The sequence below is a fragment of the Oryzias latipes genome, chromosome 7 (assembly GCF_002234675.1).
Source record: "Oryzias latipes chromosome 7, ASM223467v1".
Classification (NCBI taxonomy): Eukaryota; Metazoa; Chordata; class Actinopteri; order Beloniformes; family Adrianichthyidae; genus Oryzias; species Oryzias latipes.
Genome location: NC_019865.2, coordinates 23,257,094 through 23,282,807, shown reverse-complemented (window position 1 = coordinate 23,282,807; position 25,714 = coordinate 23,257,094). Strand labels below are relative to the sequence as shown.

General features: G+C 39.8%; 1 protein-coding gene and 1 long non-coding RNA gene across 4 annotated transcripts in view; one reads left to right on the top strand and one right to left on the bottom strand.

Annotated features, from left to right (window-relative positions):
- Positions 1–25,714, top strand: part of LOC101159504 (membrane-associated guanylate kinase, WW and PDZ domain-containing protein 3) — a 151,134-nt gene that overhangs the window by 17,597 nt on the left and 107,823 nt on the right. The gene's annotated exons all lie outside the window — the stretch shown is intronic.
- On the bottom strand, positions 18,410–20,181 carry LOC111947668. The gene is made up of 2 exons (XR_002873540.1): positions 19,706–20,181; positions 18,410–19,626 (listed from the first exon to the last, which is right to left on the bottom strand). It is a non-coding gene; the product is annotated as an uncharacterized LOC111947668 (long non-coding RNA).

Below are 25,714 nucleotides of genomic sequence, written 5' to 3'. Positions count from 1 at the left end.
TAGGCAAAGCAATAGGAAATAATCGTCCTTTAATGGCTTCTTTTACAAATGAGATTTAGACTCATGTGAACTCCAATCTGTGCAGGTCGTTGATATCCGTGTTTTCCCTACCAACTCTGTTTGCCCCCCCCATCTGTATATTTACCCTGATTTATTGTTCTTTCTCTTTTTTTATCTCCCTGGAACAGCAAGCTCCTCCACTACGATATGCAAATGTATGGCTGGCTTTGTCTCCAGCAAATAAAAGTGGGATCCCACGTTTGCATTGGTAACTGCTGATGAGGGCTTGTTTGATTTGCAGTGGGCTCTTTCAGGGACGACTTGAAGCTTGTGTTTTTGCAGATTGCTGTTTACCTACTGATCCCCCGGCCTTGATGCTGCTCAGGAGATAGCCGTGCGGTAGGCAGTATTTTCTCCTGCTGTTCGGTAAATGAAGCCCTGAAACTGAAACTCATGACCACACGGAAGTACCCAAAAAACAAACAAAAAAGGAGAAAAAAAACAGAAAAAAGGCCTGTTTGCCGTCAGGATTCCTGGAAAACCTGCTGTTCCTCTGCTAATGTTTCTTTTTTTTGTGCTTGATCTGTTTCTATTCTGGGAACCTGCTTGTGTGTATTCATTAATAGCTTACTATATGACTTAGTGCATAAGTGAACCTGCACCTCAGCTCTTTGTCAAAGTCACCTCAACTCCCATCCTCTTGTTTATCTCCTGTCTTTCTGGACTCCTGTTGCTCTTTTTAAAATAGGAGGGTACACTATTTTTCTTCTTTTTTTTTTTAATGGTTTTTCCCGTTGAAGGAGGTGAAGGTTCGTTGATATGACAGGAAGAAATGCCGGTAATGGAGCGTGTGTAAATGTCATAAAATGCTGAAACAACTGGAGTGATTCAGATGCTGCTTTCTGAGGCAATTTCAACAAAATGTGTACACGTTTGAGGCAGCAGCTCTCATCATGGTCAGTGTTTTCCTAGAAAACCCTCCTTTATTAAAAGAGCACTGTCTATTTGGGATGAGGAGGGGCTTTTTAATTGGCCAAATCTGTTCCTTTCTTAGTTGTGTTTGGGTAAAATGTCAGACGGAGAGAAAAATACAATAATGTCCTTTTTTATTGTAAAATGGGAACAAAAAAAGTAAAAGTCCAATTCCCTACAATTTTCTAAAAAATAGTCAGTCTTTGTAGGTGTTTCAACCAAATCTTAAACCATTTTCAATTGAGGCTCGATTACTTTGGTGTCCTCCAACTGGGATCCCAGGCTTGCTTTAGAGATTTTAGCTTCAGAATGCTGTGTTATCAGCGTTTGAAATAAGCGGTTATCCTGTTGTCCGAGACAACCAGAGGAGGACAATGAAAAATGAACCTGATAGTTATCCGTGTGAGAACCTGGTCTTTTATACAACATTTTGGTATTTTTTGATTGTTTTTCAAAGTTTGGGGGAAACTGACGTCCGACTTTTTAAGATAAAACCGAGTGTACACGAACGATGTCACGTGACTTCCGAACGAACCGAGTACGACCGAAGACATCGCAAAATGACAACATTGCACCTGCATGTCTTGTTTAAAAGATCAGGGATATTAGTCTTTACTGCTACTGCAGCGCACAATGTAAACATGGGATCATTTACACATGTGTTTATTTGAAATAGATGTTATATCATATTATAACTTTTCATCACATATAAATATTGCTTTATATTTGGAATGCTGTACTAGTCCCAGTCCATACAAGTGTTCTAAATTTTAAAAATACTCATTAGGTTACAGTGTTGGTTAATGTAATCAATTCTCTGATACATTATAGGGTAAGATAAAGTATTTTCATTTGACCGTAACAGTATTTGATTTACATGGCAATACTTTGTGTAACTAGATGCTTCAATATTTAGTAAAATGTTTGTTTTTAATATTTAAAGAATTTTTTAAATGTCCATCGTAAGAGGCAGTTGATATTAGATGTATAGAAGAAATAACGATGTAAGTACTGACATCTGAGTAGGTTTAGTTGCTGTTGAATATTGGTATCGAAGGACAACCAAAAATTGGGGAGGACAACCAAATGTTATTTTTTCCCCCTTATTTCTAACGCTGGTTATCATCCTAGAAGAGCTAGAACAGAGAACATATACTGTACTTCTTAGACCCACTTCATGAAAATGGTACCTTGTTTTGTTTTTTATGTTATCATTGTTTTGTCATGATGGAGGACATATATAAAGAAGTGTAAGCTTGAAATTGGAGTTCTGAGTATTTCTTTGTACAACTCAATTTAACTGTGAATCAAGAGCAAAGCCTGTAGTTGTGACATAGGTGCGGCAATCACCAAGCCACAAGCTCACTGCTCTGCTCCATTCTGATGCATCCACTTTTAGAGGACTAGATCCATGTACTTCTTTGTTTTCCTTGTCTGAGCTGGTATCTGGTTGACAACTGCACAGCTGGATAGCTCCAATATTGCTTGCACCAGTAATGTTAGGTTGGTTTTGTGAGGGGCTGTAAGCAAGTAGGAGAGCCTATAAACAGAAGGATGGAGTACTTCTGTCCCAGAAAACGGCTTTTACAATAGATCAAAACATGATTGTAGTGGGACTTGAATGAAGAAACCTACCTAAAGATCTATATGAGAGGAAATCTGCAGGGAAAATTGAGAACTCTCGCAATCTGGAAATGCTTACAAATGAGGTTCTACCAGTTATCACCAACAGCTAAAGCCAAATACAACTAAAAAGCTTAGAAAAAAAAAGTTAAATAGAATTATTGGATTAGAGAAAAAAAAAATTGTGCCAAATCCCAACATCAATAAATGATTCAAACAGAATCATGACCCAATTTAGTGTCTGTCAAAAACAATTAAGGAGATTACAATAATTGATGTTTTGTGATGTTACTGATTATATATTGCATGGCTTACATTTGTAGCAATTGTTAGCAGTTGTTCTTTTGTCATTTTTGAGATGATGCTGTATTTAATTTAAATTTTCTTCCTAAAAAACAAACATATAGTAAATGGAAACAGAGGAAGTTTTAGGCTTAGGAGGCAAATGACAAAATGCTTCATAAGAAATGGTCAAAATGTTTGGAATGCAGAAAGGAAAACTTCACGGTGGGGAATGGCATCTAAATAAACATAGGCGTGACTCAACCTCCTAGTTCTCTTTGGAGGGAGCCTTGTCAAATGTCCATTAAGATAAAACTAGACGCTCTTGTTTTCTGGTTTCGGGGGAGTTTCTGAGCACTATTGTTTTCTGACGGAGCCAGTTTTTCCAGATGGAGGAATGAGAATGCTTGCCTTTTTTTTTTTTTTTTTTGCTATAGCAGCACTAGAACAAAGGTTAGAAGTTTCTCTTCATTTTTTTATATTACCCAACTAACAAGGGTGCAATTTCTATCTTTTTTTTTTTTTTTTCTGTTGTTGTCTCTTGACAACAGTATCCAGGATAAAAGCACTGAACCACAGTGTCTAACTCCTTACCGGTGTCTGTTACACAAACTGACATCCGAGCCCTGGGAATGAGAGTATTCTCCTCTTCCCTTTTAAAGATTTAAAGAGAACGGCTGGCGGATTGTGGTTTAAAGTGACGCTCGGGCGTACACCTGCTCTAACCCTGCTCAGCTGAAAGTTGGAAACACAACCCTCTGAGAATGTGCAGTTTTTTTGTTTTGTTTTTATGATAGAAATTTGTTATAGTTTGTGTTTTTAAGAGTTCCAAAGTTGGAAACAGTAGTGCAGCAAGACCGGTTTGCTCGAGCCTGTGTGGAGCAGAGTCTTGATAGTCTTGTAGATGTAACAGAGGATAAGTGTCATGCAGAACTCATGGAAAATTCTGACTTGCACAACCCCAAGGTGGCGTGGTTTTGCAACTGGTTGTAGAAGAGAAACAGCTGCTCCTTTGCATATTTTTGGGTCCTTACACTTTAGTGTAGGGCTTCAAGATGCATCGCTTACTTATCCTTCCATCTCTGTCACTGACAAACTGGATTAGTTCTGTTTGCCTGTCAGAACATGGAATCTAATAATCTAGACCACACATGCATACATTTATTGTTTATTAAATAAAATTATGAATCATAAAATCAAATTTCAAACATTCATATTTATGTACTTTAATACACAGACTTTTATACATTTCAGACAATTATAAATTTAGATGAATATGTAAGATTACAGCTACACGGTGGCGCAGTGGTTAGCGCTCTTGCCTCACAGCAAGAAGACCCCCGGTTCAAGACCTGAACCAGAACATCAATGGGGGACATTTCTTTGTGGAGTCCAAAATCCTGCTTCATGGGTTAATTGGTTAATCTAAATTGTCCCTAGGTGTGAATGGGTGTGTGATTGTGGACATTCTACCCTGCGACAGACTGGCGACCTGTCCAGGGTGTCCCCAGCCTTCGCCCATAAGTGGCCGGGATAGGCTCCAGCAGCCCCGTGACCCCAAAAGGGAATAAACAGGAGAAAATGAATGACTGAATGAATGAATGGATGAATGTAAGATTACAACTTGACAAAAAAGTTCCTCTGTCATTTTTCCTTCTATACCCTGTTAAATTGAATCCATGTGTTCATAGTTGGAACGTCAATGGCGCTGCAGCCCACGGTGTGCTGACAACAGAAATGTTCTGTGTGGGTTCTGTTCGAGGTTCTTTCTGAGTAACATAGCTTGGGCCAGTCGGAGGAAAAAAGAAAAGCACCACATTAGCAGCTACATCCATGGTTAGGAGTCTGACGCTGAACGTTCACACCTTTCTGAAGTTTAGGAGGAAGAAAAAGTCTAAATCTGCCAGCGGAATGTGGCGCTCAGTGTAGTTAAACACTCATGTGCAGTGATGTATGCATCAGAGGATGTTTGATTGGCCATTCTACATGTTAATTAAGTGACGAACTTCACAGTGCGGAGGTTGGCTGATGGCAATCAAAAAAAAATCTTGATTCTTTTGTTTGTTTACTTTTGAAAGCACGTGATCCACCCACACATCCTTCATCGATCACAAATACGGCATGATTGACATATTGCAGGGCTCGACATAGCCATTTGTCCGCTGGCCCGGTTCTGTTTTTCGAGCAGTGCGGACCACAAGACTTTACTTTTCACTTGTCCGCTCGGGCCACTAAAATTTCTAACGGTTTATATATTCTTCACCTTTTTCAATAAAGTAAATTTTGCGAAAACGTGTAGATTTACCTCGTCTTCATAATGTAGTTTTTCTGCTAGTCCTGTGTTCAGACTTCAAGGGTTTCTATGGGAAACCTTTGATCACTTCTCCTTCTCTCCCGCCTGCGCGCGCGCGGCTTTCGCTGCCGAGCACCACGCGGCACGCGCTCACTACTTTTTTTTTTCAAACTTTATTGAATGTAACAATTCAATACAAAACAATGTTAAACAGCAACAACGAAGGCACAAGCCAGTGGGTTATTATTACATTTGATTATAAATCCGACACAGTCACTGAAGAGACACTGAAGCATGTCAGAGATGTGGAAGACATGGCAGGAATAGGAATATGTTAGATGGAGTGACGGGTGGAATTAGTACTATGGACAGCAAGATATTTAATGAATGCATTGAAGATGAAACTGTATGCACTAAGCTTTAAGCTGAATGTCAAAGAATCAAAGGCAACTCCAAATACCTGAATCTCAGACTCAAATGCAGTAAAATGTTAAACTACTTAATTTTGTTTTTCTTTACAACACTGTAAGCAGTAAGTATTTCTAGTTAGCTGAATGATCTCAGTTAGACCTGCACAATATGAGGAAAACTCGCGATATGCGATATCAGAGATTAAAATTGCGATAACGATATAATTTGCGGTATATAAACAAACAGCAAAATAACCAAATAACCATTCCCAGTTTAAAAATTATACTCCAAATGACCCACGTTGACATAGGTTACAAACATCTAACATAACAGGGCTTCATCTGATTGGTCAACAATGTGAAGGCGTCCATCCGATTGGTCAAATGCATTAAGGGATTTATTTGATTCGTTAAATGGTTCAAGCTGCCATTAGATTGTTTTAACACATTTAAGGTTTATGATTTATTGTGATATTTGCCGTTAGAAGCAGCATGAAAACTTCTGAACTAGTGTTACCTACTACACTGCAGTGCTCTCTTCAACACATCTGAAACAGACTAGAGCAGATTTAAGTTTGATATGGTCTATTTTCAGTCATTGAAAAGTGTAGAAATAAGTGATGTCACCAGAATGCACCAAATTGCACCATATTAAAAGTTTCCGGGGGGGCATGCCCCCGGACCCCCCTAAAGTTGCAAGCACCTGCGGAGCGGCGGGTCCCGCTATGCGCGGTGTCGGGCCAGTAACTTTCAGGCAGGGCCAGTAAGTTTCAAAAACTACTGGCCCTGTGGGCCAGTGCAAATTTCTGGGCTATGTCAACCCCTGTATTGGGAACCCCTGATCTAGACACTCTGCAGCAAATGGGGTAGTAGGGGATAAAATACAAGCTAGATGGTAGATCTTGAAGACCTGGGTGTCATGGTGCCTCTGTCAGACTCCTCCCCCTCCCCTCTCTGCTTGGCTCCTGACTCATCACAGCTGCGTCCACTCACCTCATCAGCCGCCTGCCTTCATAAGGGGATCCAGGACCAGTCTCCAGTGCCAGATCGTTGCTCCTCTATGGAATCCGTTACTACGACTGGGCGCCTGAGTCATCTTCGCTTCTGGAACCAAGCCTCAGAATTCTTCCGGTCACACCAACGAGCCTCTGCCGATTGAAGCCGCACCACAAACCGCCGCCGATTCAAGCTAATCCACCAGTGACGCCACGGGCTGCAGACACCTTCAATCTTCCTCGTGGGAATCTCTCGGACGTGACTACTCCGCCCAAACATCTACAAAACCTAGAACCGAACATTAAAACTCATTATCCATCACCTACTCGCATGTGTATTCTTCCGGGTTCCAGCGTTTGGGTCTGTTTTCCCGCTAGTCATGACACTGGGTCTGCAGCAGGGCTCCAAATGCACCATACAGTAGGATTTCATGGACAAACCCTCTAAAACAGGCAATGCTTTGGCTTTTCATATTTGCACTGCACTCCCGAAGCAATGTCTGCCTCGTCTTTTAGAGGTAGAGGAGCGTTGAATGCGTCCAGCTTTTCAGTGGGAAGGCCTGCCTCAGGAAAAATATCGAAGGGGCGGCCTTTGACATTTTACAGTCAAAGGCTGCTCGGTTTAGAGCAGAAGAGGATTAATGGAGTGAAAGAGGTGAAAAAAATAAACTGACAAGAGCGATAGCTGGAGGAGAAAAGATGACAGTAGAGAGGCAGAAGGTTACAGAAAAAGACCAACACCCCATCTAGGAAGAGGTCAGCCTCTCTGTCTGCTGTCAGTGGAGGATGGGAAGTTCACCAAGAAATCTGCAGCCTCACCAAATTACAACCAGTTGGAGATAATTTTTACTTTTAAATGCCACAACAATCAAGGGCTGATTAGTGTAACTTCAGATACTCTGCTGTGTCTGTCTTTTCTCCTATGGTTATTAAGCTGGAAAGTGATTGTCATTGGACTCTGATCTGAACTTTAGTGTATGATGTTTAGCTTACAGACTGATTAGCGCTACCACATGGCGCTGCGAATAGATTCCCAACGCCAGCATTCTGTCTTTCGCCTCACAGAATATTAGTGTCCAGAACTGGCTTAGAACTGTAAAGATTTCTGTGCTGCATGTGTAACTTTCTGCAAAGACCATCATGTAGGTAGTGTTGAGCCAGGCCCACCATACTTCATCTTTGCATTGGTTCACTTACATTTATCTCCTGCCACTGAACATGCCTGCAAAAAGACACCAACATTTAAGTCCATTTTTTTAGGAACCTTGCTGCTTTACAATTATTTGTAACAGCCTTCGGGTCCTACTGCGTCATCTTCTTTTCGTTTTGGCTTTTTCCTTCAGGGGTCACCACAGTGAATCAACGACCTCCATCTAACCCCGTTTTCTGCATCCTCTGCTCCAACGCCAGCTACCCTCATGTCAAAACCTCTAATATGTCTGATGTTCTCATTCTGGTTCCTTGTCGTCCTGGTCACTCCCAAAGACGGTTCGAAAACATTCAACAAAGTTTGACAATAGACCTTTTATTGACGTGTGCCTTATAATCCGCTGTGTCCAGAAAATACAGTTACCCTTGGGTCCTCCTTGGGGCACTTTTGTACTTTCTCTTTAAATACAGTTATTGTTTTGTTGAGTTACTACCCCTTTTGTAAATTGCATTTTGTAAAAAGTGCTAATTCTCATAGAATTTTTGGAAACCAAGCTTACTCTTAACATGCAGTGCTGAATTGTGGATCCTTAAAACATCTTGGTGAAAAAATGTACAATCACATACAAAATGATCTTTTTGTTATTCTTTTTAGTTATTTTAACATTTTTTTCATGAATGTTGTATATGAACAATTTCTGTACTCCTCATACCCTCCAAATTGGCCTTACATTTTTAAAGGTTCAATTCCCCTTTAAAAAATGGGACCCAGTTCTTGCAACCAACAGTGGCATTGGAAGTGTTTCCAGCGTATGGCTGTGAGCAGATGATGATTAGAATGGGTCAAATTTGGAAAAAATTGTATCGCAGATGTTTGGCAACCAGGAACTTCGACCATATTTACCAACTTTTTTATCTTTTTTTTTTTCAAACAAACATTTTAAATTAATGGCAGTTTCATGTTTCTGAATTTGTTCTAAACATTTTATTGTTCTTTAGCACATGTGGATGATGAAATTTTGTTGTCATTGACTCTCTATCATTATTTTCTTTTTTGATTTGGTCCACAGTTGGCACATTTTCTCCTAGCAGAGGTTGCTTATATCCTTATGCAGTCCCATTCGCTTTGAATGGAATTAATGTGGCATTCCTCTGTTCTGATTAGATGCACACGAATTGGCTTGATAAAATTTTAGATCAATTGGTTCTAAAAAGCAGATGTAAGCAGTTCTACTCCTGGAGACAATGGAGCCAATCTAATGTTTCTTATGACCCCCCCTCCCAGGAATTTTAAGTAATTTATCAGGAATAATCCAACAGGGTCAAAACTAGCACCCTGCAATGGACTGGCGACCTGTCCAGGGTGTGTACCCTGTCTTCGCCTAACAGCAGGTGGGATAGACTCCAGTAACCCTGAGACTCCATTAAGGATTGAACCATGTTTGGAAAATGACAAGCTGGACAAAACTAGTAGCTTCGGGGCTCTTACGACCACTCATAGGTGCAGCCAAGGAGCAGCATCCTTCTGTTTGGAGACATCTTGACCACTATCTACTTGAATATGGAGAAAATGAAAATCCTCTTCATCCCTTATGTTTCTGGAATTATTCCCCTAAATTTGTGCATTACTCAAAGAACCCAATTAAGACATTTTTCCCCCGAAGAATCTGTGTAAACTTGTTCTTTAGATTAATGGGTTAGAACTGAGCCGTAGTTAAAACTCTGGTGATCATCTGAATTTATAAGGTATAACTATGTAAAATATCTTTTACAGCTGAAAATCTTTAGAACTCCTAACCCTAGTCATTATTGAGCAAAAGACAAAGCTTTTCTGAACATAACTATTTTATTGCTGAAATGACCCAACCACCACTAAGAAATACTGTGGTGTTTTCAGCCTTCTTGTTCCAGGGCCATAAATATTGCCTTCACACGTCATTGTTTTGTATGGGCTTTATTCTCTGCCTTTGCTGAACAGATGGCAAGTCTCTTGATTGCTATGAGTCTCTATTATTTAGGATTAGGCAATCGCAGACAAAGTGGCGTGATGGCAACATGTGACCCCAGAGCGCGTTTACTTCTTACCCCGTCTGCCGGTCGCGGCAGCAACTGAGCAGCAGTTCAGCATGTGGGGCATTCATCGAAATGATCTGCTTTGGATTGCTGGTCACATGCTGGGCATTGGGCTAATGCTGTTGCCTACAAACACGGAGACCTTGTTCTCCAAAGTCCCTCCATGGAGGTCCTGTAAGGAAAAGATGGTGTCAAGTTATTTAAAACGGCGTTTATCAAAACCTGTTTGTTTCAAGGAGCTTTGATTTGATTCTAAGGTTGTTGTTTTTTTTTCAATTCTAGATTTTTCTTTTAAATCAAAAATGTTCAAGTGAATAACTGAAAGGAACTTATGTAGCTGTGAAAACAAATAACACAGAGACTAATGAACGTATTTGTCCAATGGCTCTAAAGGAGAATCGATGAGGCTTTTTTCCAGAAAAAAATATTTTTGAACACTGTTAACTTTATTAGGGAATCTTGCATTATGCCAGGTTTTAAACATGACTTGCGATAAAAGTAATTCTAGTCGCAACTATTAAATGTTAAACACAGATATTGAGAACATAGAGATGTCATTACTTTCCTTATACTTCTGCTATTAACTAAAGTTCATGCATGTTAATATCAAAAGCTATTGGCTTCTTATTATATATATGAGCTTCTTTTTTTTTCTTTTTTTTTAAGATATAGTCAGTTTTTTAGCTTTAATCAACTCAGGATTAACCAGAAATTACCTGGATGAACCCTGATTATTCACTAAATAGATAGTCGTATTTTCTCAAGACCTCTAGATTTCGTTTCAAACAGGAGCAATTTCCTATTGACACCTATGTTAAAAGCGTCAGATTTTGCACTCAAACTTTTTTTAATGTCTAGTTTCAAAATTATTTGTTGCACAATCTGAGGTTTATGACTTTGTTTTCTATTATTTATAACTGTAAGAGAATTTTTTTTTTCCTTTAAAACCAGCTGTTTGGTTTGTTTATTGACTTACTTTGCCTTGCCCAGTTGCCTACTTTTTGGACATTATTGAGGTGGACATAGTTAGCATGTAGATCTATCATCAGGCTTCATTTTGTATATCGTAACTCTTTGGGGGACAAATGCACCCACTGAAGCTATTGTACAGCTCGAGATCTAAAGGTCACCAGTCAATCACATCTCTCCCCAATCTATTAAACCATAGAAATAAGAAATAAAGAAATTCCTGAACAAACTCCAAACTGAAGTATGTTTTGTTTTTCTTGCGTTGTTTTTCAAAATTTGCTGAACTCAAACCCAATAAGCTTTTTTAAGTTATTTGGTGATTTGTATCTGGTTCCAGAAACTACATATATCAAAATGGTCTCAGGTAGGGCTGGGTTGATAAAATCTGATCTGAATCGATTCTAGCTTATTCAATCATTAATCGATCCATAAGAATGGAGATCCATCTTTTATGCCATTCTTTTTTCAGTGACCTAATGCTAATCTCATGAGATTTTGTGAGATTTGGCGAGATCAAGCATTGAAACAATCATGGTGTACAACTGCAAAACTGCTAGACAGTTTACAAAGCACAATCAGAAATTTCATGAAACATTACTAATATACTCTGATACATTTACTGTGTAATTTTGACAACAACCGCAGTAAAATCGAAAGCTTGATGCTTATATGATGGAATTTCCTATAGGACCGGTAAAGCCAACGCTCGGTCGACCTAAACATATATTGCTGACTAATTAACAGTTGTGCATACTCACATGCATGAATTTCCTCTTTTATGGAAGCTTTTTTTTAAAGTAACCATTTGTGATCCTATTTGGAGAGGTTTGGTCCACCTAGTGGCCAAACTGAAACGCCCTCCAGGGAAGGCAGAACATTTATTTTGTAAAATGAGCCATGATAGAGACTTTACAAAGTTAATGAGCTGCACATTTTTGTTGGAGCTTCTCCATTTGAGATACCAAGTAACAGTGTATGGTTTTAACATTCCATTGGTTTATTATTTCATTTATAAATTAAAACTGTGAACTGTATCAGATTATTATTAGTATTGAAACATATAAAGATTGTTGTTGTATTTCTATACAAATATATCTAAATGTGTAAACTGTGTAGATTCTTAATTAATTGAAACAAATCAAATTGGGTGGATCGAATGAATCAATCCAAGCTCTGGTGAATGGAATCGAATTGATTCTGAAATTCATTAGTGTTACCCAGCCCTAGTCTCAGGTGGAAGCCAAAGCGTTACCTTTTAAATACAAATTGGGCTACTAGGGATTCCACAACTCTGTTTAAAACAGAACCAAATGTTACGCCATTGAAACCAAAATCGAAAGTGTATAGTTTCATCCCTACTGTTAGATCTATGTTAAAAGTGTCAAATGGACCTAGTGCTTATTAAAGAAGGATTTATTTTTTTACATTATATTAAGCTTAGTATAAGCCAACTGAAAGGTTTGACTTAATCGTTACTTGCTTATTAGCAAATTAACAAAAGGATTGTTTGGAGTCTTTGAAGTGAATCGTGAAGAATGAAAATATCATACAATACTTAAAATGATATTTATAATGTATGGCTGTCTCTATTGATTTTCATGTTTTTGTTCTTAGAAATTAAGAAATGAATTAATATAGATATATATGTTTTAATATAGACTGCACTTGATACACGCATGCACACATAATTTTAAGCAAATGCTGTGATGTGGCCGTAAAAGTGAATGTAGTATAAATCTGTTTTTGTCTGGTTTTGTGACGTCACAGTTGAAGCACACTGAAGGACACATTTTAGGCCTGTAGGTGGGAACTAATGTATTTATTTTACTTGGTTGTTACATGTTGTAATACAACACATGTGTAAGAAACTGACCAAATTTGATCGACCCCCCCCTCTGTGTCATTGGTTGGATCAGGCTATATGACCCTCATGTGTCTGAATGCACCAAAATCCCCAACAAAATTTCTGGCTTCAGACTGAAGAACTTGTCTCTCAGTCAAGGTTTCAGGATTTGTAATGCTCAGGGGAGTTATTATTCACTGACAGTAATTACACAGCCAAAGGAAATTTCTCTCTGGAGTAAAGGAGGGAGTCAAGAATGGGCTTGTGAAGCCTATTGTTCTCTTGATTCCTGTTCAGACTTCAGGGAGAGAGGAAACCCTCTGAAGAGGTTGTGTGTTTTCGTACGTGCCTGTGGGAGTGCCAGAGGGTTGGCTAAGTCAGCAAGGGGTTTGTGGCGCAGTGCGTGCCTGCCCGAGCCTTGTCTTTGGGGGTCAAAGAACAACAGGAGTGTGCTTAGCGGCACTCTGCTGGAACCCAGCTGGGGCATGACTTAATCCAGACTCAAATGAACATACAGGCCCCGCCCAGACAAGCATCCATGTATTTTACAGTCCAGGGAGCACAGAGCCAAGTCATTGTTAGGTTTAAGATACACTTGCAGAAGTGTGTTTGTGATTTTTGGATTGAATTTTAGGGTGGAGTACTACCTTGGATAGTTGTCTCATTTATTTAAAATGTTTGCATAAACTGAGCATAAACCATTATTTTTACATGGCTCTTGGGTGCATTATTAGGCAGCAAACCATGCCTGAATGACTGAAACAATCACTAAGCATAGCAGGCTAGTAATGAATTAGGCCTTGATTGACAACTCGGAACATAAACAGTACTAAGACGGCAAACAAAGCAATGTTCATGTTTTGTGTTTTCTGTCATATTCCAGCTGTGGCGTAAATTACCGCTACATTTAGAATCATACACTGCTATAGCCTTAAGTCATAATATTAAAGCAGATGAGCTGTCGCCATGGTGAGGGTGATGCATAGAGACAAGAGCAAAAATAATGTTGTTGCACTGTTTGGCAGCAACACATCTGGTATAATGTTGGCGACGTGAAAGATTGACACCGCAGTAAACCGTCATTCGTCTTTGTGCAACACATCTGTTGGTTTGTCAATGCCAAACATCAACATTTTAAAGAGGAAAAAGGGTTCTCCGAATCTCTTCTTAATGGTGTCTTCATGAAGGCACAAATAGAGAAATCATGTCTGGTAGTTAGAACGCCAAAGAAATGGTGAATTTAGCACTGGGATAATTGGACAGTGAAGTTAGAGCTTCAAAATTACACAATGTTAGATTAATTTATGGCAGTTGTGTGGCAGTGTCCAAAAAATCCCTTAAAACCATTGTTGGACATTCTATCATCTTTGAAGTTAGGGAACCTCGCTCCTTTAGTGTTCACATTTTGTGTTTTTTAAGTTAGAATTTATAAAATTATAATTTTTAAAAATTATAAACCTGCGTCCTAAATCTAAATACCATTTTGTAAAGTCTATCAAATGTAAGACATTTGTAAGGAGGTTAGTGACCCACGACAAATAAACTGTAGCTGAATGGAGACAGAATTGATTGATGGTTGATGACTCTTGCTAGTTTGCCTAGCGTGAACAAAAATTTGACAGAAATTTACAGAATTTTCTAAATTCAACGCCAATGTGGGGTTGTATGGTGAAGTAGTGGTTAATTATGTGGGATTTCTCTGGGAATTCCAACTTCCTCCTACAATCCAAAATCAGGCTTTGTAGGTTAATAGGTGGTTCTATTTTGTCTTTTGGATGTGCACGTGAGTGTGTGTGTGTTGTTGTGTGACCCTGCGACAAACGAGTAACTTATCCAGGGTGAATTCCGCCTTCACCCAACAGTACCTGGGAGGGGTTTCAGCGACCCCTTGGCCCTGAAAGGGATTCGGCAGGTTAGGAAGAAGGACAGAAGAATGCCACTGTGACTCCTGTTACACATTTTGATACATTTGCAGAAGTGTCACGCTGTGACATCTCCAAATATTTGTGAACTTTTTGTCTTTTTTGCTTCCTTTTGGGAGGCGTAAAGGGAAAGTCCTTTTTAACTCTGGTGTAGACCAAACAAGTTAACTTTGGTGTGTGTTTATAACTGGATCACCATTTTCTCACTAGAGGAACAGCTTTTTTATTTTTAAACCTGCAGCAGGTATAGATAACTCCAGGCCTCGAGGGTCACTGTCCTACTTGTTTCCCAGATTTTTACCCTCTGTTGATTTCCTTGATCGTGTGTTTTAGCCATTCAGAAGTTGCAAGAATATGAGTGGTCGGAGAGGAAGTAGGACAGATACCCTGAAGGCTTTAAGTTGTCCATCCGTGAAAAATAGAGATAATAAAGGGATCAAAGAGAGTATGTAAAGCAAATGGAGAAAGAATCTTATTATTTTTGTATTTATAGTGGAAATAAATCAAACCAGTCCATTTCTGACAAAGCGTTGGGGGCTAATATAGGCTGGCACTATGTGTACTCGCTGTTTTTTTTTGTCTGACACAGTAACTTCTAGTTTTCCGCTATACTGCCACCAAACAAGGAGCTATTGCTATGCAACATTGTCCAGATGGGTTTGTCCTCTTCCTCTTTGCTTTAAAAAGAAAAAAAATGACTCCAATTGTTTTAGACTTTCCACTCAAATGAAGCAAATCTTACTGCCCATCCTGTTTTGTAATACTTTGGAAGCCCAATGCAGACACAGGGTAATGATTACATTTCAAAGCTTATTTTTATACAAACTGTCCATTTGTGATCCGACCCTGCAAGAGACGATTAACATTTAGCATTGGTGGGGGGGCGTGGTTGACTTCTGTGGTTTTGATTGGATTTCTGCACTGCTCTCCTGTCTTTAACCCATGTACTATGAAATTTCACTCAAAATGCACCAACAGAAGCTGGAGGGCAGACAGAATTCCAGCCTCGGTTAGTGTGTGTGTGCAAACTCCGATATCTTTATCTACCTACGTCCAGACCCTCCCACAGCTGTCAGCCCTCAGCTCAGCCAACCTCTTTCTTTTCGTCCCTCATGTACACAGACGGATAAAAGCAGACCATCTGAAACAGTACTCAAAAATGCTTTTTAATTTTTTTTCTAGCTTGTTCAAAGTTTGAATCCGTACTTGGTGGCTGCATAGTCACTGCGTAGAATCTAAGCAGAGGGAGCTAATCAGCGGGGAAAACCTGGCTGGTCACAACACCTCTGAACAAGAGGGCTTTAGGCTTTTTCCAGGTTTGTTGTGTAGTCCAAGGAAAATTAAAAACAAGGCCTGCTGCATGGAAGTATAGGTATCTTATATTTTCCTAATTTGCATTAGTCAAAGGTTTGGCATTCATCAAAGCTCCGCTTTCCAAATGATCAGTGAAGGTACTCCAAGCAGCTGAGCCTTAGAGAGCTTTGAGCGGTCTAGGAGATGAACCGTGCACTACTTTACTGACGAGGGAAAAATAAGCTTTTCCTTCCAAATATGTTAAAAGCAAAAAAAAGAATATAAAGTGTTGACTAAAATATTTTGCTGTCTACTCATCCTCCTAAGATTTATTTTAATGCTCTTTATCATTAGGATTGGAGAAGTGCTTTTTTTGTTTAAGCTACCCTGAATAGATATTGTATTATGGATGCTGCTTTTGTCAATTAAGGTGTTATTTTCAGTATTTTTTTTTTTATTCTTTAAAAACAATAGCATTTAAAATAAGTTTCTAGTGTGATTTTTAGTAATAAACCACAACTTCCACAGCTGTCTTTGTGATTCATACTGCAGCCTTACAACCAATAAAAGATGCGGTTTAGTCATGGTTTTATTGAATCTCAGCACAGTAGCAAATGGGTTTTTTGGTTTCATGTGTGTTTATCTTCCAAGATTAGGGAGAAACACACTTCAATCCTCATTAGTCCTCAGTGTAACAACTCTGGTTTAAAATTTGGTGTCCCACAGAGGATTGTACTGAGAACTCTTGACTTTTTGCAATAAATCGATCAGTTTCATGCGTTTAACTCAACTCAATTAATATATTTGAACCACAAACAGGGTTATTTTTCGAGTTGCTCTTAAACGTCTTCTAACTTTAAAAACTTTAGCTGGCTTCCCTGACTGACTTCAATGCAAAAAAGGTTTCCCTGTCTGCTAATTTCTAAAGCTTTTGGCTATTTTAAATCTAGGTACTGTAGATCAAATTCTTCTGAAAGGGAAATGTAATAACTTAAGTCATCAGTTCTGCGTCAACCTTCTCTTCCATGAGTTTGATTTTAAAATCTCTTGAAGTTCCTTATGGCTTATTCACTACTGCCCTGATGGCTAGAAACGAGCTGACTGCGGGTAAAATAATGGTCAAACCTGCTGCGAGCAATGGATTGTGGCAAACTTACACAACGCACAAAATAAGGGTGAAATATGTGAGATGCAATTTTACAACCATCCCCAAATCCTGCAGATTGCTTAAGGGGCCTGTAATTGGTGTTCGTGTGATAAGTGAACCTGTGTGCCCTGGACAGGTTTGCCCATTATTTGCCTGGAGAAAGCCTTTACCTAGTTGTAATGCTTTACTAACAACCATTGTGTGCCAAAAGAGCACTGTAGGAAAGCGCCACCTGTCCATTAGTGCGTGCAACTTACCTTAGCTTTACGAATACTTTATGGTACACTTGCCACACAGATGACAATCATACATTGCATTTTCAAGAAGCCTCAAGAGAACCGCAACATCTTTGAATCAGTCGCTCCTCTGTATGACCCTCCACAGGTCCGGACAAGCCACAGTGGGCAGCATTCATACAGGTCAACTTGTATATGTGACTTCACCTTTAATGAAATATCTGTCTCAAATTTTTTAGAAAAGAACTTTAGTTGTGATTTTCTGTCCCAGTAATAACTTATTCATTGTTGTTTTAGATTATGGGTTAGGCCCCTCCTACTGTTGTTTTTAGGCTCTTACTGGTTCCTTATTTTAATTTTTTAATCTTTTTGTTGCGGTTAAGTCTGTTAAAAACTTCTATGTATTTTTAAACTCTCTTTTTAAGAATTTTTGTTTATTAATATTGATGATATTTCAAACTTAAAGTATTTAAAATGTTCTGATAGTCTGTCATTACTTTGTTCATCTGTTTTCTGTGCTTTGACATGTTTTCTAAAGTCCTGAAGTTTTGCTTTAGTTTCAGGTTTTCAGAGGGGTCCATTAAAATTCTATAAACTTGTGGAGAATTTGGGCCCACTTCAGCCTAATCTATATGCAGAATATTCAGGTGAAAGCTGAGCTCTGCTGGAGACTTTGTTGGCGAGGATCAGAGAGACCTTGTTTCTGTGCGTCAGCTAGAGAAGACGGTACCAGCCCCCTTCTCCAGCTTGCTGTCTTCCCTCTGTGGGATGTTATTTATGAAGAGATCCCTCCGTGGCAACACTGTTGTCCCGCCCACTCCTCTCCGTCTGCTGCCTGCAGTTCAACAACAATGGGCCTGTCCAACACACTTTGTGATGCCATATGACATTCCTATGCCGAAACCTCCCAACCCAGTTACCTATCGATCCAGATGAAGTCTCAAAAGTGGGGCGAGAGCAAATGTTTTGGGGGACACAAACTGCAATTGTGTGCCGAATTTTAAGAGCCTTAAAAGTTTAGTCTTCCCAATCCCCCAGTGCTGCCGTACCCTCAGTGATTTTAAGAAGACGTGACTGACCTCTGATAAGCTGCAGTGAGTCATGCAACAGATGGCCGGAGCCCCTCCACAGCTTTAAGTCACAGAGTCAGTGCGGGATTAGTGAGATGACAAAAATGATCTTAAGTTTCAATCATAAATATGTTTTTTTTTCTTCTCTTTTTTCGGAGACTGATTAACCTAAACATTAAAGTTTAAAAGTTTAACTGAGAGTTCAGAGGGGTACTGTACGGGGCTTTGTCCCAAGTGTTTCTTCCCCCCTCTGTCTGGATTGCTTGTCTCCCTTGTCGTCTGTTATGCCCTGGCTTTGACCACAGCAGTCTGGTTGCCGGCCATAGTCCCAGGGGAGACGCCACAGCAGAAGTCCTCCTGCCTTATCCCTTTCTGCAGTTTTTATGAGGGAGGAAACACTTTTGTGGTTTGTCATAAGAGGTTAAGTGCTGGAAACTGGGACAGTTTAGGGACAGAAAAAAAGGTAAAGATGAGGACAAAGGGGGCACCAGAACAGTGTCATAGTAAAACGAACAATAAGTTTTTAGAAGGTGATTTTGTTAAACACGCTGTACATTTAGGAGATTTTAAAGGAGAATGGTTCCCAAACCCATAATCATCTTGTTTTATTTGCCCACATCAGGGCTGCCTAACCGCAGGTCTTGAGACTTACCACTGCTTGTTTTCCAGCTATGAAAACTCGCTGCTGATCAGCAGAATCGGACGGCTCCGGATTCGGATTGACTGAACACATTTAGTATTCAACTGCGCTTTATTCAAACAATTATATCAACTTATTTATTTATCTTTTATTGCTTAAGCCACTGGGCAGTTGGACTTTCCTGCTAGGGATCAACAAATTTTTATTCTAATCTGTTAGTCAAAAGCAAAAAGGTCAGGGGGGGGCCTGAAACCAGCATTTTTGACCTAGTAATAAATGGAATCAAGTTTGAAAACAGAAATACTATTTTAGTTCACCATAACTACAGTAACTCTGGAACCTTTTATGGAGTCAACGTAATAAAACAGCCTTGTTGTCATGCTTGGCTAGGATGCGAACAGACCCAAGTGCTGAAACCCGGAAAGACAAACACTGGAAGAGGAGTTAAGGGATTTAATTCAGAGTCTATGGATCAGTCGAGAGGCTGGCTGAGGAGCCGTCACCGGAGGCGTAAGGCATAGAGAGAGGTGAGTTTCTTCGGAGGATCCTTCTTCGGGGGTGATGTGGCTTACGAGTCGCGGTGTTGGGCGAACAGGCTTGACGTGGTTGCTGGAAGAAGTCTGAGTGAGATCGTGGCTTGGAATCTTGAGGACTTGAGGCAGAGGATCTAATGATTAGATCCAGGTCGGCACCAGAGGTAGCGTGATCCCTGTAGGCAGAGCGAGAGTTTGGATAAGTCGAAGGCAAACACAAAACTAGGGAAGAGCTTAGGTAGACCATGAATGCACCATAGAGGGCAACGAGCTGGCGATGAGTAGTGAACCGGAGCCATCTTAAATACAGGTGCGTGTGATGAGGAGAATGCCGACAGCTGGATCCAATCTGCAGAGAAGGGGGAGGAGGGGAACCCTGGCGGCACCATAACACTTGTGCTGATATACAACACTTTACAGTGGTAATGTAAATCAGCTCATTCTGTGATTCTGTGTTGCGTTGGTGATGTGTTGCATATCGTTCAAAGCCATATGTGTCAGGTAGGGAGGGCTGGTGACCATGAAAGACCCGCAATGCAGAGACGGGAGGCACACGGTTCCAGGGCAAGGGGTTTATTAACTTAGTGCTGCAGAGCAGGGTAACAAAACCCAAACTAACAGTGGGCTTACTGTGGGAAGATGGACAGGGAAGAGACGGTAATGGACCAGCACAAGAGGAAGGCAGAGACAAGACTTAAATACAAATATCACTGACAAGACACAGGTGAACATGATCAGGAGAGATTGGGAGTAGGGAAGTAAAACTCAAAACCATGACAAAACAGGAAACATTTCAAAATAAAACAGGAAACAGAACTCAAACATAACAGAAACAAGATGGAAAGCAAAAACCAATACAAAGAAACCCAAACCATGACATATGAAAAGCCAGTTTTCAAACAGTTGGTACGTCTGTGTTTTGAAAAATGCGCTACCCATGCATCACTACCAAATCCGAATCCCTGACTGGTCAAAGTTCAACTGGTTTCACTTTTGACGCGTGTTCAATGGCTGCGCATTTTGTACATTGAGTCAAAAAACAGACTCAAAACTTGACTTGCATAGTGACGCATAAACATGAGAGTTTAGAACTCGGAAGCTGGAAATGCTCATGTATGTGCATTTACATAGAGCTTTCATTTTAAGAGGCCACACGAATACGTTTCCAAGCGTGAACATAGGTATATGTAATGTCAAAGTGGGTGTTATTTATTTGTTGCCGTGGACATCTCCAGCGTTAAATCCCAGTATTGTGTCTTTTTTCTCATGTTTTAAGATGTTTTTGATGATGTTGTGGTTTTTCCCTATGCTTTTAGTATTACTCATTCATCCAGAAAGTGCTTTCGCGGACTCTTCATTGTCATCAAGTGCAATTTGAAAGAAAGTTCGATTGGTCTTTTAGGAACATGCCTTATGACATTTTTCTCATCTTTATCTGTTTCACCTGAACTACAAGTATTCGATCAGCTAATGTAAAGATGCTTTTACCAATTTGGAGCACAAGGGCCTACTTAAATGTACACAAAGTCCCTTTTTCAGGTAGGAGTTTATCTGTGAAGTGGATATAAAACCTTTAGCTTGGTAATCACTGATATAGATGATGCTTTTAAAAGGTGTGAAGTATGATTTTGAGGTTGGCTGACAAATGCTACCAAACATAGTTTTAAACTACCATTTATGAATGGAAGGCATTTTTCCCCACTTTAAAATCTTAAAGGGATTACTTTTCTTGCTTTTCTAATGCAGTTCTTGTGTAATGAAGTTGAGTCCCGGCTGACTAACTCCGCCTTTTAGATTGATGGCTTGAGGCCATAGTTGGTGAAGCATGAGAACAAAAGATATGTGTGTTTGCATGTAGTAAAAATGAAGCTGGGTGGGGGGTGTATAAAGCGTATGAGAGCAATCCCAACCGGATTTGTCATAGATTAGGCTAATTTCCTTCAAGGCACTTACAGAAAAGAAAAAAAAACCCCGTAGGATGCAGGATTAAAGTTGAACCCTTTTTTTTTTTTTTTTTTTTAAAAGGGTTCAGAGACGCAATCTGGTCAACATCATTCCCCATCTGTGACTGTGCATCATCTGTGGTCTGCTCTAATGGGAAGCAAAAACTGCCAGCAAGAGCAGATGCAAGCTGAAACAATGTAACAGATGTTTGCTTTATACTGTAAGCATTTTCCTTTGATTTTCTTAAATATTGCCCATGCCTGTTTTATTCAAACACATTCTTCCGAGTCTGTCAGATGAGACGTGAAACATACGAAAGAACGGAGTGGGGCTGAAATTTTTTTAATCTTTGAATGTCGGTGACCTGTTGTGTTTACAGTCCACCCCTGGACATTTTTCTACTTTCTGCAAAAGCCAGTGATTTAGCTGCCCCGCTGAGAAACTGTCAGTCCACACAGCAGCTGGAGCATGACTGCACTGCTCTCCGAGCACGGATGATGCACGCCTATTGAAATATTGTTACATAACTCTATTTGTCAGTTAGTTTGACATGAAATCCAATCTCAACTGATTCATGATGTAAAAATGCAGCTTTTGTAAGCCGTAAGCACTCTGGAGACATGCTATTCTACAAGTTTTATCATCGTGTTCCAATCCGCTCGTGTCACTTTGCATGTAATCCTGTAGTTCTTTCTTTTTTTTTTTTTACATGCAAACTCCCATAATAGTTTCTTTTGTCTGACACGATGGAAGCAATCAATTTGACATCTTTTGCCCCTGCAGATTATTGCACCTTGGACTTGTTTCCAGCTTGGATCAATACCGCGTCACAATCCTTCCCTCTTTCCCTTCCTGCCGCACCACAAACATTTTCTCCACGCACCTCTCTCCTCAGGCATCTGTCTGTTGCGCCACACACCACGCCTCGCGAACAGGTCCAGTCGCACAAAGGCCACATCGATTGCGATTCGTAACTTTCTGGGCAGCATTGATCCAGTCGGTGGTGAAATAGCGTCATTTATTGAGGCGCAATTATATACCAGAAGGCCTTACTTTTTTGATGGTCCGTTCGATCTTACAGTAGGGCGCTGTTGTGGAGGAAAAAGCTGCTGCATTGAGCTGATACGTATCACGACTAATTGGAGGAAACTTCAAACGGAGAGGAGCCGGGGTCAAGAAGTGCTGGCAAAGAACTAGCACATGGTATCTGGGCCTGAACCCTTTGAAGACGCACAGCCAGATTTTTACAGTGAGTTACAGTAAGTACACTGTACTTGATGATATTGTAGTTAACCTCTATAGTGATTTTGCCTAATGTGATGCATTCAAAAAAGAACCAAAACAAAAAGAGTACAGTGTTATTTTCAGTGGCTCTGCATAGGTTTTTTAGTTTCTGTCTCTTTACTAAAACTAGGTTGAAAGCAGCCTTCACTTCAATTAATTTTAAAAGTTGCACTGGCAAGCAGCCCTGGGGCTTAAACTCAGGTAGGAACAAATCAGAGGCCTGGTGGGAGCTGGTGCTTACCTGTCGCACTGGTCTTTCTGCTTGATTATACCTTGGTTTTGAAATTTAGCATGGATCATTAATGGTGTTATGCTTTTAAGTAAGAAAAACCTGGCATTTTGCAGAAAGGTGTACTTCTCAACCCTGTAGCTCATCTAGAACCATCTTGTTGACAATCCAGTCAAATAAAACTGCTGTCCACTCTAACATCTTAAAGCACTCCCACACCTTCCAGCCTTTCCTGTTAGAGCTGCTGAAAGGAGAAAGGGCACGAGCTCCATATGACGGGTAATTTCCTCGATTTTGATGCCTGTTCCTCACGTTTTTTTCCTATTCGCAGCCCTCTCCCCCCCCCCCCCTTGCCCTTTCCTGCATCTCGACAACTGTGCGTCTTGACAACAAACTGTCTGCATCTCTTGAATACTGGAAGTACACCGTTGACCTCTTTCAGTTGGGCTCCCCATCCCCAGGCTAATGGCTGATATGTTTTTAAAGAGGTGTTGGACGGAAATGCCAAATGACCGAGATAATTGTGTCATTACAGACACAGTATCTGTTCCTCCTCATTAACGTTAGAACCGAATGTTCGTATTGGCCATAGAATCTAAAGTGGAATTTTCTTTCTCCTTTGTGTATCTTATGGTGTGTGTGTGTGTGTTTTTTTAAAGACCTCAGATTATGACTTCTTCTTTTACGGAAGCTTTATTCAAGCTCATTTAGGTTAAGTACCCTGCATTTTGGGCTAACCATAAAACTGTTCACGTCACAATAAGTTGGGTCAACATTTCCTACTCCCATTTCCCCACTTACCGCATTTATTGCTGAACTTTATTGCATAAAGTAAAGCTGAGACGTTAATGTTCTCGTGTGTGTGTGGTTACAGAGGCCACAGGGGATGGAAGGGATCTCTTTAAGATGAGATCACCTGGTAAATGTTGGAAGGGTAATCGTTCAGAAGACTGACCGATGTGGAATTTTAAAAGAAAAGAAAATATGTGGCAAATTATTGTGCAAAACTTAAAAATAAGTCTTTATTAAGCAGACATATGTACAAATTAATTTTGTTTACAGTAAAATATTTATCAATTGTTTAAACATTTACAAACCAACAGCAGTTTTGGGAGGCTTAGTGCAAAATGTCGGATAATCTTGCTAATCTTTCTCTTTCACAGCTCTGTTCTGATAAATGAAAGACTTGTATAATTCCGGCCGGGAGTAAACCTTGCTTACTTAAATAATTTCCAAACAGTTGGCACTTTCGTGAATCAAAGGGGACTTCATCCATTCATTGCTACCAAATCCGAGTTCCTAATTGGTCAAAGGTCGACCTCGTTTAACTTGCAACGCGCGTTCAATTGCCTCACGTTTTGTTTGTAGAGCCCAAAAGCGGTCATAAAAATCTGCTTAGCTATGCACAAATAAAAGAGTTTTGAACGTGGAAGCTCAAACACTCGTTGAACACATGTTACAGAGGGCAGTGTGAAGCAGCTTAAGATGCTTAAGATGTATTCCTTGTCTTTGGGAAGTACAAGGATCTCTAGACATTGGAGTTTACTGGTTTCAATTAATGTTATTCTCAAATCTGCTTTTGAGTTAAATTTACAAAATGTATTCAAAAAATCTTGTTAAAAATAGTTTTGATTAATTCTGTTTCTTTTGTGTGGTTAATACACAGTTTTATTTCATGCAACGTTCATTAAATTAATTATAATGTGGTTTAAGGGATCTGTGTTTTTTTTAAATAAAAAATTGAGTCAAAAGTTTAAGTTTGAAAAGTTTCATAATTGAACTTTCAAGTTCTGTTTCTCATGTAGGAATAAAGTATATATTCTATAAAGTGATATATATCTTACATGAAATTGTTGAGATAGGAAGAAGATTTTTCTGGTTTTCTTTGCAAGAAAATGGTTACATAAACAACTGTAATCAAGAAAAAAAATAGGGTTTTATTTAGTTACTAATTTGTAGATTTATACATTTTTTGCAATTAATTGCTGTAAATGAACTACATTACTTCAGTGTGCAGAAATCCAGAGGTTGTGTGGTAAATGCTTGTTGTATGGGTGCAGCATAGCTGACTTGTTTTGGTTAACAGAGTCGGTATCCAGGTGTCACATAACTGTTCCCCTGCTATATTTTTCCTTCCTGGCTTTGTAATGAGCTGCATTGCTTCTCTCTGAGGAAGAAGGCTGGTTCATGGAAAGGCTTCGTGTCGTCTTGCATCCTGCTTTTTAGTCATTAGTAGTTTCTCGAAGAAGGTGGGTTTTGATGCTTGGCGTCATTACCTGAGAATGAGGACTCTTGGTTCCATTTTGTGTGACTTCAGATTAACTCGTGGTGTAACAGTGTATCGCATCAGGCCAGAGCAGACTCAGAGGTGTAGCTGCAAAGCCTCTGGAGCTCTTCTTTGCCCCAAACAGCTTCATTCTGCTGGCTGTCTCCTGTTTGCTCGGGCCTCCACAGGCCACTGACACCACACCTAATCACTTTAAAGCTGCTGATCTGATCCTCTCTCATAATTGGAAAGCCTTCAACCTTTGTGGGTCTATTCATAGTCTTCAAAAAGAATCAAACTGAATTTGGAACTTTCACACATTAGAGTAGAATTACCATTCACCAGACTTTTTTTGTTTAAATAGATGTCACGCTTTGTTACCAACACCATGATGCTGGAGCGAGAATTCTGAAGCCAAAGCACATTTTTTTACTCAAACCCCACCATACACCAGGGCTGCCACTCCACTGGATTTCTAGAATTCTCTGCTCCACTAAATAGCAATTACCCGGGTCAGATGAATCCAGATTCTGCTTGACTA